Source organism: Argopecten irradians, unplaced genomic scaffold (genome assembly GCF_041381155.1).
Source record: "Argopecten irradians isolate NY unplaced genomic scaffold, Ai_NY scaffold_0030, whole genome shotgun sequence".
Taxonomy (NCBI): domain Eukaryota; kingdom Metazoa; phylum Mollusca; class Bivalvia; order Pectinida; family Pectinidae; genus Argopecten; species Argopecten irradians.
In genome coordinates this window covers 62,946-75,222 of record NW_027187497.1, presented here as the reverse complement: position 1 = coordinate 75,222, position 12,277 = coordinate 62,946, and the positions used below count along the sequence as shown (strand labels likewise).

At 33.9% G+C, this 12,277-nt stretch overlaps 1 pseudogene; it reads left to right on the top strand.

The window, feature by feature from the left end:
- The window catches only part of LOC138311480 (E3 ubiquitin-protein ligase rnf213-alpha-like), a 127,485-nt pseudogene that overhangs the window by 59,601 nt on the left and 55,607 nt on the right, over positions 1–12,277 (top strand).

Sequence of the window (12,277 nt, the reverse complement as noted above, 5' to 3'; positions counted from 1 at the left end):
AACAAATGACGGAAAGATGGCGTACGTAATATTGTGATGCACAAGACAATGTTTTTTAGGAAACCCATTTTCCCGTGTAAATGTTATATAACCCGTCTTCGCCAGGGCTACATAATTTACACCTGCTCTATTATCATTATACCCTCATAACCTCAACAAAATAAAAATATGTTCCTTAAATAAGTGCCAAAATGGTAATACCAAATGAGAGAAGAGCTATAACTTTCCATTCAAGATCGTCCTTCTTAAATAATATACAAATTAAAGTGCGTCACTAAGATGACACAGGAAGTCCTCAATCGGGGTTTGGATCAACGTTCTTAACATCTATACATGTATGTCTTGAAATTACCAATCCAAAATTAATCTAATTATATATAAGAAATCTGTAAGTAATTTTGCTACTTTCGCCCGAAAATGCGAAATGAACACATGAAAACTGATTAAAATTTGTCTCAAAATGCAGGAAAATATAAAAAGGACATGGCCAAATACTTTTGGCACGGTATATTGCCCAGTATGCATCGACACTATCAATAGAGTAAGACATGCAACGTATTGAACAATGATTATGTGGTTGTACAGGTCTCTGTATGTGTACATGAGAAATGTGCGAGGGATTGGATCAGTGCTTTTTTATTATATGTGTAAATTCCAATGAATGTATTGGAATTTGCATATATCCGACCACTTAATAAGTGTTTAAGGCTTAAAGTATCTTTCTGGTGTTTTTTTTCGCAGAATAAAGTTGAGTAGGGTATCCATATTTGAATTGCACCGCGATTCCTTATATTTAAAGTCTTGACTATTATTTGCATAGCTTAATATTTTCCATATTAAGTGTTTATGATATAAGATTAAAATCAAATTAGATCATTTGGCTCTGACAGGCATTTGGAACAGCCACTCGAAGTGACGGACATTCCCGCCAAATTATCAATGAACATACAAATAAAATGAGTTCCGTCAGGTGATGAAGCATATATATGGGTGTTTTCCGGTATGAAACTATAAGGTATTTTATTTATCTGATGTAAAAACATTTCCACAATGCAAATCAATGTGATTTTAGGCGTTTGCAGAGTGTGATTACACACGCTTACAAAATTCCTAAGGTGGCAGGATATTTAACGTAGTTGTGAAGATGTGATCATAAAATACACGGATGTTTTAATGGTTCCATGTTTTTATTTCTGGATTTTGGAGATTTTAAAATAATCTAGAACATGTGCAAACACAGGTAGGCCCACACTGTACGTTACAGATTAACGCGCTGAGAATGTTAGCATAAAGTTTCATCGTTGTTTCAATCACTTCTTATCGATAAGAGGTATCGCAAAAAACTACAATTGTAGGATTTAGTTTCATTAATATTTCGAAGCACACAAGCTTGTAGATAAAAACAGGACTTGTCAGTTCCGGGACTCCCTAGTCCGCTAAATCTGCCTATGTTATTAAGCTTTTTTATTTTTATTTTTTTTTTGCCTAATATATAGTCAGCTCGCGGTACCTCTTAAAAATGTGAAATCGTAGGACAGATTTGGCCTACGCTTCGTCAGCAACATATTTCTAATATATCGTCCATGCAATGCCGGAAAAACGTACACATACCTATATATTGGGATCTTATGTACTCCACTGCCCCCATGTAACATCCCATTTATGAAATTAAACAACTCTGCACAATGAAATACTTCCGAGACCCTTCTATTTCACACATTTGTTATGGCCGCCGTATACACATTAAGTAGAGCAAACGGCAGCCAATCAACGTCGCTTCCGGTTTTATTTAAAAAAAAACCCACATGTAGTTGAGAGTAAAACAAAATGCTAGCTAGTTAGAGTTTTTATAGTGAAATTATGGTCGACATACACGACATGTTGTCAAATATTCAAATTGAACACGACTATTGCCGGTTCTGCATCACTTTCGCGATATTCACGTTGCATATATACATGTAGCATATATACATGGTTGCATTTTGTTAATCTCTCAACTACTCGTGTTATATATATTAGGCAAATAAGTAATAAAAAAATGAAAAAGCCTAATGATATAGGCAGCTTTAGCGGACTAGGGATTCCCCTGATCGAGCAGTATTGTCATGCTTCAAGTTTTGGTAAACTTGTCCTGCACAAAGATTGTTGTTTTTCTGACATATCTTTTCCATTTGCGTCCAATCAAATATGTAAAAAATACAAATAGGATGTACACGTTGTAGCGAACAACACAGTAATGCTGACACAAGATGTAAATATTGCAACGTCATGGGAATGTGTAAAACTATACAATGCACAACATTGTATATTTATCATACGGTATTGGCATAAGTAATGTAACTTTTCTACCTTTGTATTTACATGATCTTCGGTCGTACGATCGATACTGAAAACCCTAACAGTTTCTGATGCGTACCATCATATATATTCACCCGCGTGGCTCCAAATTACACATGACATACTCTATTTATCAAGAAATAAATTTGAGTAGCCTTTGGTTGAAATCAACGAGGTTTATACTTCCAATTCACCACTAATTATATATGAAATAAAATATGTAAATGATTATTTATTAACCTTAGTATTTACAAATATTGATTTATATTTTGGATCCAAACAATTCGGCGAAAAACCCATAAATTACATCGGTAAATCGTGCGAATATATCTAGGATGTGATCACTCTCGACGAGCCAATTTATGTCGCGTCATCAATTGTTTGGCGTCATCAATTATGACATCATTTCTGGCAAATTAAAAAATCCGGCAGTGAAAAGGTTAAACAATTCAGAATAAGAAAATGAAGATGTGTACATAACGTTAATTTAAAGGAAGCAAGTAAGATACTAAGTAGTATGAAAGATAATGTAAATATGATGGCTTCACAGCAGATTGTTTGTTTACTTTGCCGTTAATCTGTCGTCCTGCGTCATGTGATGTGTGTCATGTGTATCTATAACGATTTTCCTTTTATTCCCTCGTGTCAATAAGACTTGAATTATATCAAATCAAATCAAATTATCTTATTTTATCATTTCATTGAATGTCAAAAGCATAATATTACATAAAACCATAAAACCTACATTATTATTACACAAATTCATATAACCGATTGTTTACTGGTCGGGAATGTCGTCCTTTTTCGATTTCCAAGAGCAAAGAGCAAAGAGCAGCGTGTAAAGCTATTTTTTTTTCATTTACATTTCAATTGTAATGCTTTAACATAATCACTCGTAACAGGTTCTTACTAATAAGTTCTAGATGTTTGTAATTTATTTCTTTTCACATTGTTTGTGTCAACCCATACCGACAGGTACCATTTGCATTATCTGCCATACAAAGGACATTCCTAAGATGTTTTATACATTATTGTGTTGGTGCATTATATTATATATTTATGTACAAATAGAAATAAATATACTAACAAATACGTACCGACCATCTCAGATTTTTACCTGCTTTTAGGCATATACACGAATGTTCTATCAGAAAGCTGAAAATTTTCCCCATTTTGCAAATTATAACTACTGATGTAATCAAACGTGAGGCAAAAGAAAAATGTGTCGAGTTTTCTTTGTTATATGACAACGTACTTTTTTCCGTAGGTAAGGAACATTTTAAATTTATTGTCATTATTTATTCAAAGTTTTCTCTTCTGTCGAATTCAAAACCCAATAGTCACACGACTTTCTGTTATTACACGACTATAATTATATGAATATTGTGCATTATCTGCTATTATTACAGCCCCCGAATGGCCAGGAGACCTATAGTCATCATGATTCGTCCGTCGTCCACCTTGCGCCGTCCGCTGTGCGCCGTCCGCCGCGCGTAAATTTTTCACATTTTAAACTTCTCCAGTTCTACCAGTGCGATTTGGGTGAAACTAACATGAAATGGTCCTGACATGGTCCCGACAAAGTGTTGTTATTTTCGGGTTGATCCGAAATCCAAGATGACCGCCACAGTCGCCATGTTAAAAACACATTTTGAGCTTCTTCTCAAATTCTACCGGTACGAATTGGGTGGAACTTGTCTGAAATGATCCTGACATGGTCCCGTAGAGTGTTGTTATTTTTTGTTGCAATCCGAAATCCAAAATGACCTCCACAGCCACCACCTTGAAAACACATTTTGAACTTCTTATGTTCTACCCAAGCAATTTGGCTAAAACTTGCATGAAATGATCCTGACATGGTACCAACCAAGAGTTGTTATATTTCTGTTCGATCCAAAATTCAAGATAGCTGCCACAGTCGTCATCTTGAAAACACATTTTGAACTTCTCAAGTTCTACCAGTGCGATTCGGCTGAAATTTGCCTGAAATGATCCTGACATGGTCCCGACAAAGTGTTGTTACATCTCTGGTTGATCCCAAATCGAAGATGGCTACCATGACACCATATCTAATTAATTTCCTTTATGACTATTGTCAAGGTAGTCAGATGACCGTTAAAGCCCTTTGGACTCTAGTTATACGAAGGTACAGTCTAAGACCTTCGGTTACTTAATTAAATGGTTTGAATTACATCCAAAGTATCATACAAGAGCAATAAAAACTAAAATTACAGAAAAAAATCAAATCTTTCATTTTAAATCACAGATGTGACAATGCTTTTTTTTCAATTTTTTTTTTACTTTTGCATAGTTTTACATTACAAATACATCAGATGTATAATTTCAATATCCAACAACCACTCGTTGTGTAACCTCTATATGGTAAGGATAGTATGAAGTCCGTAGTATATGCATTTGTAACCCTTATTTTTGTCGACTTATTCTATTCGCGTATATTCAGCAAAATGTAGCACATCCTATGTATCTTGTAGCACCTTGGTTACTGACATGTTTTCACTGTATTCTACTTCGAGATATGCTAGAGTGTAGGCTTAAGGCAATAACTCTAATTTGATATAACATGGTTCAAGATATTTCCCAATATAAAGTCTTTGTCAAAGTCCTCCCACCGCTATGATCATAATCGGAAATATCATTTGCTGACTCAAATTCCAAAAGAAAAGTTTTTTTCCCGTCTAACTATTCCAGATATAAAGAAAAGAAAACATATTGCATACTATTGCTATTGAATTATTGCTTATAAATTCTGACAATTTGTTTTATAAACATTTCATTACGTATTCTCTTGTCCATGCAGGTTCATGGAGGAACAAAAACTAAAGATATCATCAAGAAGGTGAAGGAAGCAGAAGAAATTGCCCGGAAAAATGCTGATGAGTATGGACAACATGTCCAGACTGTTCTATTCTTTGACGAGGCTAACACGACAGAAGCTATTGGTCTGATCAAGGAGATCATGTGTGACCGTACTCTTGGCGGTAATCAGCTGAAACTATGTCGCAGTCTGAAGATCATCGCTGCATGTAACCCATATAGGAAGTAAGCGCTTGTAAGGCTTTTCTGTTATGTGTAAATATGGACAAGTTCAAATACTATTCTATTGGTACGAATTGGAAAGCAATTATTTTATTGTTTAATGTGTGCCCTTTCCACCAAATAGATCCGATATGTACTAACATGCTTTCCTATACCTATCAATAGTATTACCGTTTTTGAAAGTGAAGAAAACTTTTGATTCCAGATGTAGTGGCACCTAAAATACATATCTCAGTCCATACATTACATATATGGAGGATCGGTTGAAAAGGAGATATTTCAAATGTGTTATCTATGTTCTTCATTCCAATCCACTTTAGACATTCAGAGGAGCTGATAAGAAGCTTAGAAAAAGCAGGCTTGGGATATCATGTTGACGCTGAAAAAACTACTGATAAATTAGGTAAGATGTATTGAAAATGTTTGAAAGAATTTTACACAACTCATCACCATTAGTATTTGTTTGGAGAGACTAACAAAATCACTAAAATAAGAAAACATATTATTGTTATCCCGTATTTTGATACCAACATTTAAATACTCGCTCTCCGAATTAATTTATTCTAAGACAGACATGACGTTTAAATCTAAATATTTACGATACAAAAGTAAAGGAAGATGATATTTGTACGAATGTTATAGGCCGGGTTCCACTGCGTCGCCTGGTGTACCGTGTACAGCCCCTACCTCAGAGTCTACTACCACTGGTCTGGGACTTTGGACAACTTGATACACGTGTTGAAGAGCTCTACATTAGACAGATGGTCCTCAGATATGTAAGTAATAATAATACCTATGTAAATTTAAGATAACTATTAAACCGCACACATTATGGTTATTAAACATGTAATAACAATAATTACTATTCAATAAAAAATGTAATATTTTTAGAGATTTCAAGATTTTAATTTTTTTCACTCAGACACACGAAAGTGTGTTACATGATGACATAATAGTATGCATAGACATATGCATGACAGGATGGATACACAATCTACATGTTCAAGGTATAAACATACAAAAAGTTGTAAAAATGAAACTTTGACGAAATTTCGGATATAACAAAGTATATTCTTTTGTTCACTTAAATCCATTTGAAAAACTCTTTAAAAATTTCTTCTTGTAGTCGTACAGTTCAGGTCAAACATTACATTTTGTGAAATTACGTTTAGATTCGTGCTGCCAAGCTTCCTTCGATTAAAAACCTGGAAAATATTGTCAGTAAAATATTGACTGTCTCCCAAGACTTTATGAGGGAACAGAAGGTATGTATCTCCATTTAGATTCAAAGTAATCCATATTTTTGCATGTGCCATTACCTTTGTTTTTGTTTTGTGCATTAAGTTAACTATAACCTGATATTATTATCATGTCATGTCTCATTAGTAGTTAATTAAAGTTGTATAGTCTATAACTTTCACCCTCTTTGTCATAGTGAAAAATGTTTAAGTGTTATACATATTTTCCTTCGTCTAAAAATATTTAGTAAATTCATAATTTAATGGTGATAAAAGTTGTTTTGGTTACCATAGCAACTACAGCTGCAATGATACATAACTATCACATCTGTTCTAACAAATATGTACTAGATATTTGATAATCAACAATTTAATCACTAAATAAAAGGTTTTGATGGATTTTGGGGCCAAAAAGCACCCTAATCATGCATGGTCCGTGCTGGATTACAGTCAGTGATCTCAACATCGCTTCTCAACACCCTGATGCGAGTCATTTATGACTGTAAGACATATTTGGTAAATAGTTGTTTTTTGGGGGGTTTTAGTTCATCTGACCCGAAACTTGCATGAAATGATCCTGACATGGTCCCGACAAAGTGTTGTTATTTTTCGGGTCGATCCGAAATCCAAGATGGCCGCCACAGCCGCCATCTTGAAAACACATTTTGAACTTCTTCTCAAGTTCTACCGGTGCGATTTGGCTGAAATTTGCATGAAATGATCCTGACATGGTCCCGACAAAGTGTTGTTATATTACGGGTTGATCCGAAATCCAAGATGGCCGCCACAGCCGCCATCTTGAAAACACATTTTGAACTTCTTCTCAAGTTCTACCGGTGCGATTTGGCTGAAACTTTCATGAAATGATCCTGACATGGTCCCGACAAAGTGTTGTTATTTTTCGGGTTGATCTGAAATCCAAATGGCCGCCACAGTCGCCATCTTGAAAACACATTTTGAACTTCTTCTCAAGTTCTACCGGTGCAATTTGGCTGAAAACTTGCATGAAATGATCCTGACATGGTCCCGACAAAGTGTTGTTATTTTTCGGGTTGATCCGAAATCCAAAATGGCCGCCACAGCCGCCATCTTGAAAACACATTTTGAACTTCTTCTCAAGTTCTACCAGTGCAATTCGGCTGAAACTTGCATGAAATGATCCTGACATGGTCCCGACAAAGCGTTGTTATTTTTCGGGTTGATCCGAAACCCCAAGATGGCCGCCACAGCCGCCATCTTGAAAACACATTTTGAACTTCTTCTCAAGTTCTACCAGTGCGATTTGGCTTAAACTTGCATGAAATGATCCTAACATGGTCCCGACAAAGTGTTGTTATTTTTCGGGTTGATTTGAAATCCAAGATGGCCGCCACAGCCGCCATCTTGAAAAAACATTTTGAACTTCTTCTCAAGTTCTACCGGTGGAATTTGGCTGAAACTTGCATGAAATGATCCTGACATGGTCCTGACAAAGTGTTGTTATTTTTCGGGTCGATCCGAAATCCAAAATGGCCGCCACAGCCGCCATCTTGAAAACACATTTTGAACTTCTTCTCAAGTTCTACCGGTGCGATTTGGCTGAAACTTGCATGAAATGATTCTGACATGGTCCCGACAAAGTGTTGTTACATCACTGGTTGATCCCAAATCGAAGATGGCTACCATCTAATTAATTTCCTATATGATTATTGCCAAGGTAGTCAGATGACCGTTAAGGCCCTTGGGCCTCTTGTTTTTATTTTTTGGGGGGGGGGTCTTTGTCTTAAAGAAAGTTTGCAACATGCTGCTGCAATCCTTGGTTGGAGTTACTATTTATTTCCGGTCACGTACGAGGTTTTCAAGCGGTTTTTTTCCCTTGTGGTAATTCTAATTCTGTTGCGATATCTATCTTATTCAATGTCAACTGTTTAAATTGAATCATCGATACTAAACATACCAATTTTTTTTTGCGGTATTCGACGTTCATGCTAGATGGTGATATAGATTCAAATATAAACATATTGTAATTGTTTATTTTTTTCAATGGTTTTGTACCAGCATGAAATAAACAGCTTATCCAAATATATCATTTACATTCATTCAGAATGACACACTCTCAAGACATATTTTCCTGCACTCTATATCATGGTTTAATAAAAATAATCAATGAGCAAAGTATCACAAATGAAGTTAAAAAATTCTGGTGTGTCTATGGTATGATCATAGACAGTAATAAGTGTTGTTTCATGACAAATTCCAACAAAATTGTAGTACCCTGTGAAGTAGTAATTGTAACACCATATTCAGTTTTTATTATACTTTCCTATTGAGTTAGAAAGTGGGAGTATTGAAGTCAGTGTATGTGATAATTTTCATCTTTCATATACTATTTTCGTTTATTGAGAGAACATTATTTATTGACCATTGTTAATACAGATTGCTGCTTTTGTCATATTTCAGGATGAGTGTAGCTTTGTGAGCCTACGAGATGTAGAGAGGGTATTAGAAGTAATGAGTTGGTTCTACAACCAAAGTCAGACTGACTCTGGACTGTTTCAGCTCATAGATAAAAATAAATCAGATAGCCTAAATGAAGAGGACATTTTGGAAGAAGAGACATCAGATGATGAAGGAAACAATGATACACAGGTAGGTTTTTTGTATCAACGTACTTAATCAGGAACCTAATTTGATTTATTTATGAAACACGTTTCATAAACAAAACAATACATTTTGTGTCAACAAATTTATAGACAACATTTTCAAAGTAAATGCCTGAAGATGTACTCTAATATCGAACATTGATTTCAAAATCATAGTTTTCAAAATGGCAAAAATAGCTGTGCGAATATGGCGATTAGTTCTTTTTCCGTAAACGTGGGTTGCAAAATCCGCCCACGCTCCGATTTTTTTTTTCTTCAAATTTTGCAGTATTAGAGTTCTAGCTACATAACTATTGATTTTTATGTGCGTTTTATCTATGTTGTATTTTTTCAAAAGGCATAAAAGGGTCTGAAATGATCATTTCTAACAATACTTTGGGTAAGTGACAAGGGGATTCCTTGTGTCCACGTTTTGAACATACCTTTTAAATTTTAAATATTTTTGTTATAGATGCTCCACCGCCGACAGAGCATAATTACAATAATTGGTGTTTAATCGCGTATATATATGTCTAATTAAAACAAAAATTATTTAAAATAATTTATTTTGCTTTAGGTGCATGCGCAATCGGTACTGTATTCAATATATGATATAGTGCCACGGAATTTCTTCGGAATGCGATGAATTTTTTATCTTAAAGTAAAATTAAAAGCTATAACTTTTCAATTGTGGAAATGGTAAGTAACTTTTGTAACTGAAGAAAAAATACTTAATCGTCTGCTACTGTTTCTAATAGAGAACAATTACCATTTGTCAGCGGTGGAGCATCATTAATAAAATATACTTAATTCCTTATTTTCATACACATTTATAATGATATGTACTAAATTATTTTACTACAAATAGATTTTTCAAGTAAAAAAAAAATCACAATTTTTGGCAGGATATTGGGTTTGCTCGAAATATTTGGCATTGATTTCACCCACACTTTTAAACTATCTCAAAAACATACTATAGTAATAATCTTATAGCAGATACTTTTTCAAAAAAGAAATAATTCCTGGCAAGTAGCATTTCATAGGTTGAAATGTAACAAGGAGAATTTTCTAAACAATCAATATTTGTCCTAGATGACTGAAAATTCAAAATTGATCATAGATACCATAATAAAACAACAATTAGTGATATAATTTTGTAAAATAACATATATCCTATAAAACTAGTGTATTTTTATTCTAGCATTTCCTTAACAGTACAAAAAAGCCTAACAACATATAAATGCCCTTTAGTGGAACGAATAGTTTCTTTTTTAAATATCATAAATCAAATAATTATTGGAAAGAGATATATTTTTGTCAGCAACTCAGACTCTAAAGATAAAGATTATTCATCCCTCATATGTAATAAAAAACTATATTAAATTGAATTAAAAACTGATTCCAAGTTATTCAGAATACCTCAAAACCTGTATATACCAATTTTCACTTAGTTCGGACATTATTTAATTTTGACTTACATTGAACTCAGGAATCATAAGCTGGAAAAAGTATACTAAGAAAGAAGTGGTCCGTTCCTATTTGCAGTCTCTATTTTCAATTCACTCAAAAACTATTTTCCCGGATTTTGATTTCGAAACTTATTTACACATAGACAAAAAATGACATGAAAGTAATTTCGATATGTGGTTAAATTATTATTTCAAACAAAATTTTCCGTTAAAAAAATCCATAGAAATGACTCAAATATAAAGTATACAATCTACTCAAATGATTAATGAATACCAAATGCAGAATATTTAAAAACACATAAGGAAAAAAGTTGTGTCATTATAAATGGACAACTAGTAGTACTTTCGATATGCAAAGTTTCAAGAAAATTGAGCTATGGGCAGTTTCTATGGATTTTTTAACATTAGCTTGAACACATTTTTTTTACCGTAATTAATGAATAGAAATATTCTGAAAACTGGAAATGAGAGAGCATGCTCTCGGGCTCATAAATGACCAATTTCAAGGTAATATCATTCAAAATCGTGGAGATATAGGACATAGAAAATCGCTTTTATTTTTTTTTCTTAACTGCATATTTTCTCAGTGCCTTTAACACTAGATGTACTGTTGATTTTTCACCAATATTTGAATTTGTCTTCAACAGTTGGTTGATAATTTTCAATGGGTTTTCAAGGTCACATATTGCAAAATAGCGGAAATATAGTCCGAATGTGGCGATTTTTTTCGTTTTCCATAAATTTGGATGGACGTAACTTTCATTAGATTTCATGGCCTTTTAATATCATTTGATTTGGAGTGGAGAGTTTTTGCACAACTACACTTTGATATAATTGTCTACAAACAAATTTTTATTTCAAAGTTATTCAAATAGAAATGACAGAGAAATTGGCCCGTGGAAATTGCATTTTGATCATCAATGTCATTGATCGACGAGATAACGACGAACGTTTTAACACGTATTTACTTCTATCAAAGACTGAACTTATGGTTGATCGCGTGCTCTGCTTACGACTTCATATAAGTTACACGGATATAGTATCTCTTTCTTTCGTACGTTCGTTAGTTTGTTCCTTTTATAGTTCGTACGTTCGTTCGTTCTGTTGTTGAATGGAAGCAAAGGGATAACCTATTAAAGCGATCGTCTGTTCGAAAACTTTATTATTATCAGTATCTGGATAAAAATCCCCTGATTTGATCGCGACCAAATCTAGTTTCTCTTGATTTTTAGGTCACCTAAGACGAAGTTGTTTCAAGTGACCTATTAAAAAAATCTTCTTATGAAATTGTGAAAATGGTAGAATCAAATACTCTTTATAGCTGGAATGGTCTTAAATGTGAATTATATGAACCTTGTGTCTCATGGTTCCCCCAGTTGAGGGTGGTCAAGTTTAATTTCAATTTCCAAATATTTTATAGACAAAAGATATCATGTGTTAAAAGGAATAGACATCAGGCATTGCCTATATTAGTCTTCTTCTGATTATGGCGGTACAAACAATTATATAAAACAAATACACATGGTGAGGTTTATGAAAATAAGGTGAGGTAACT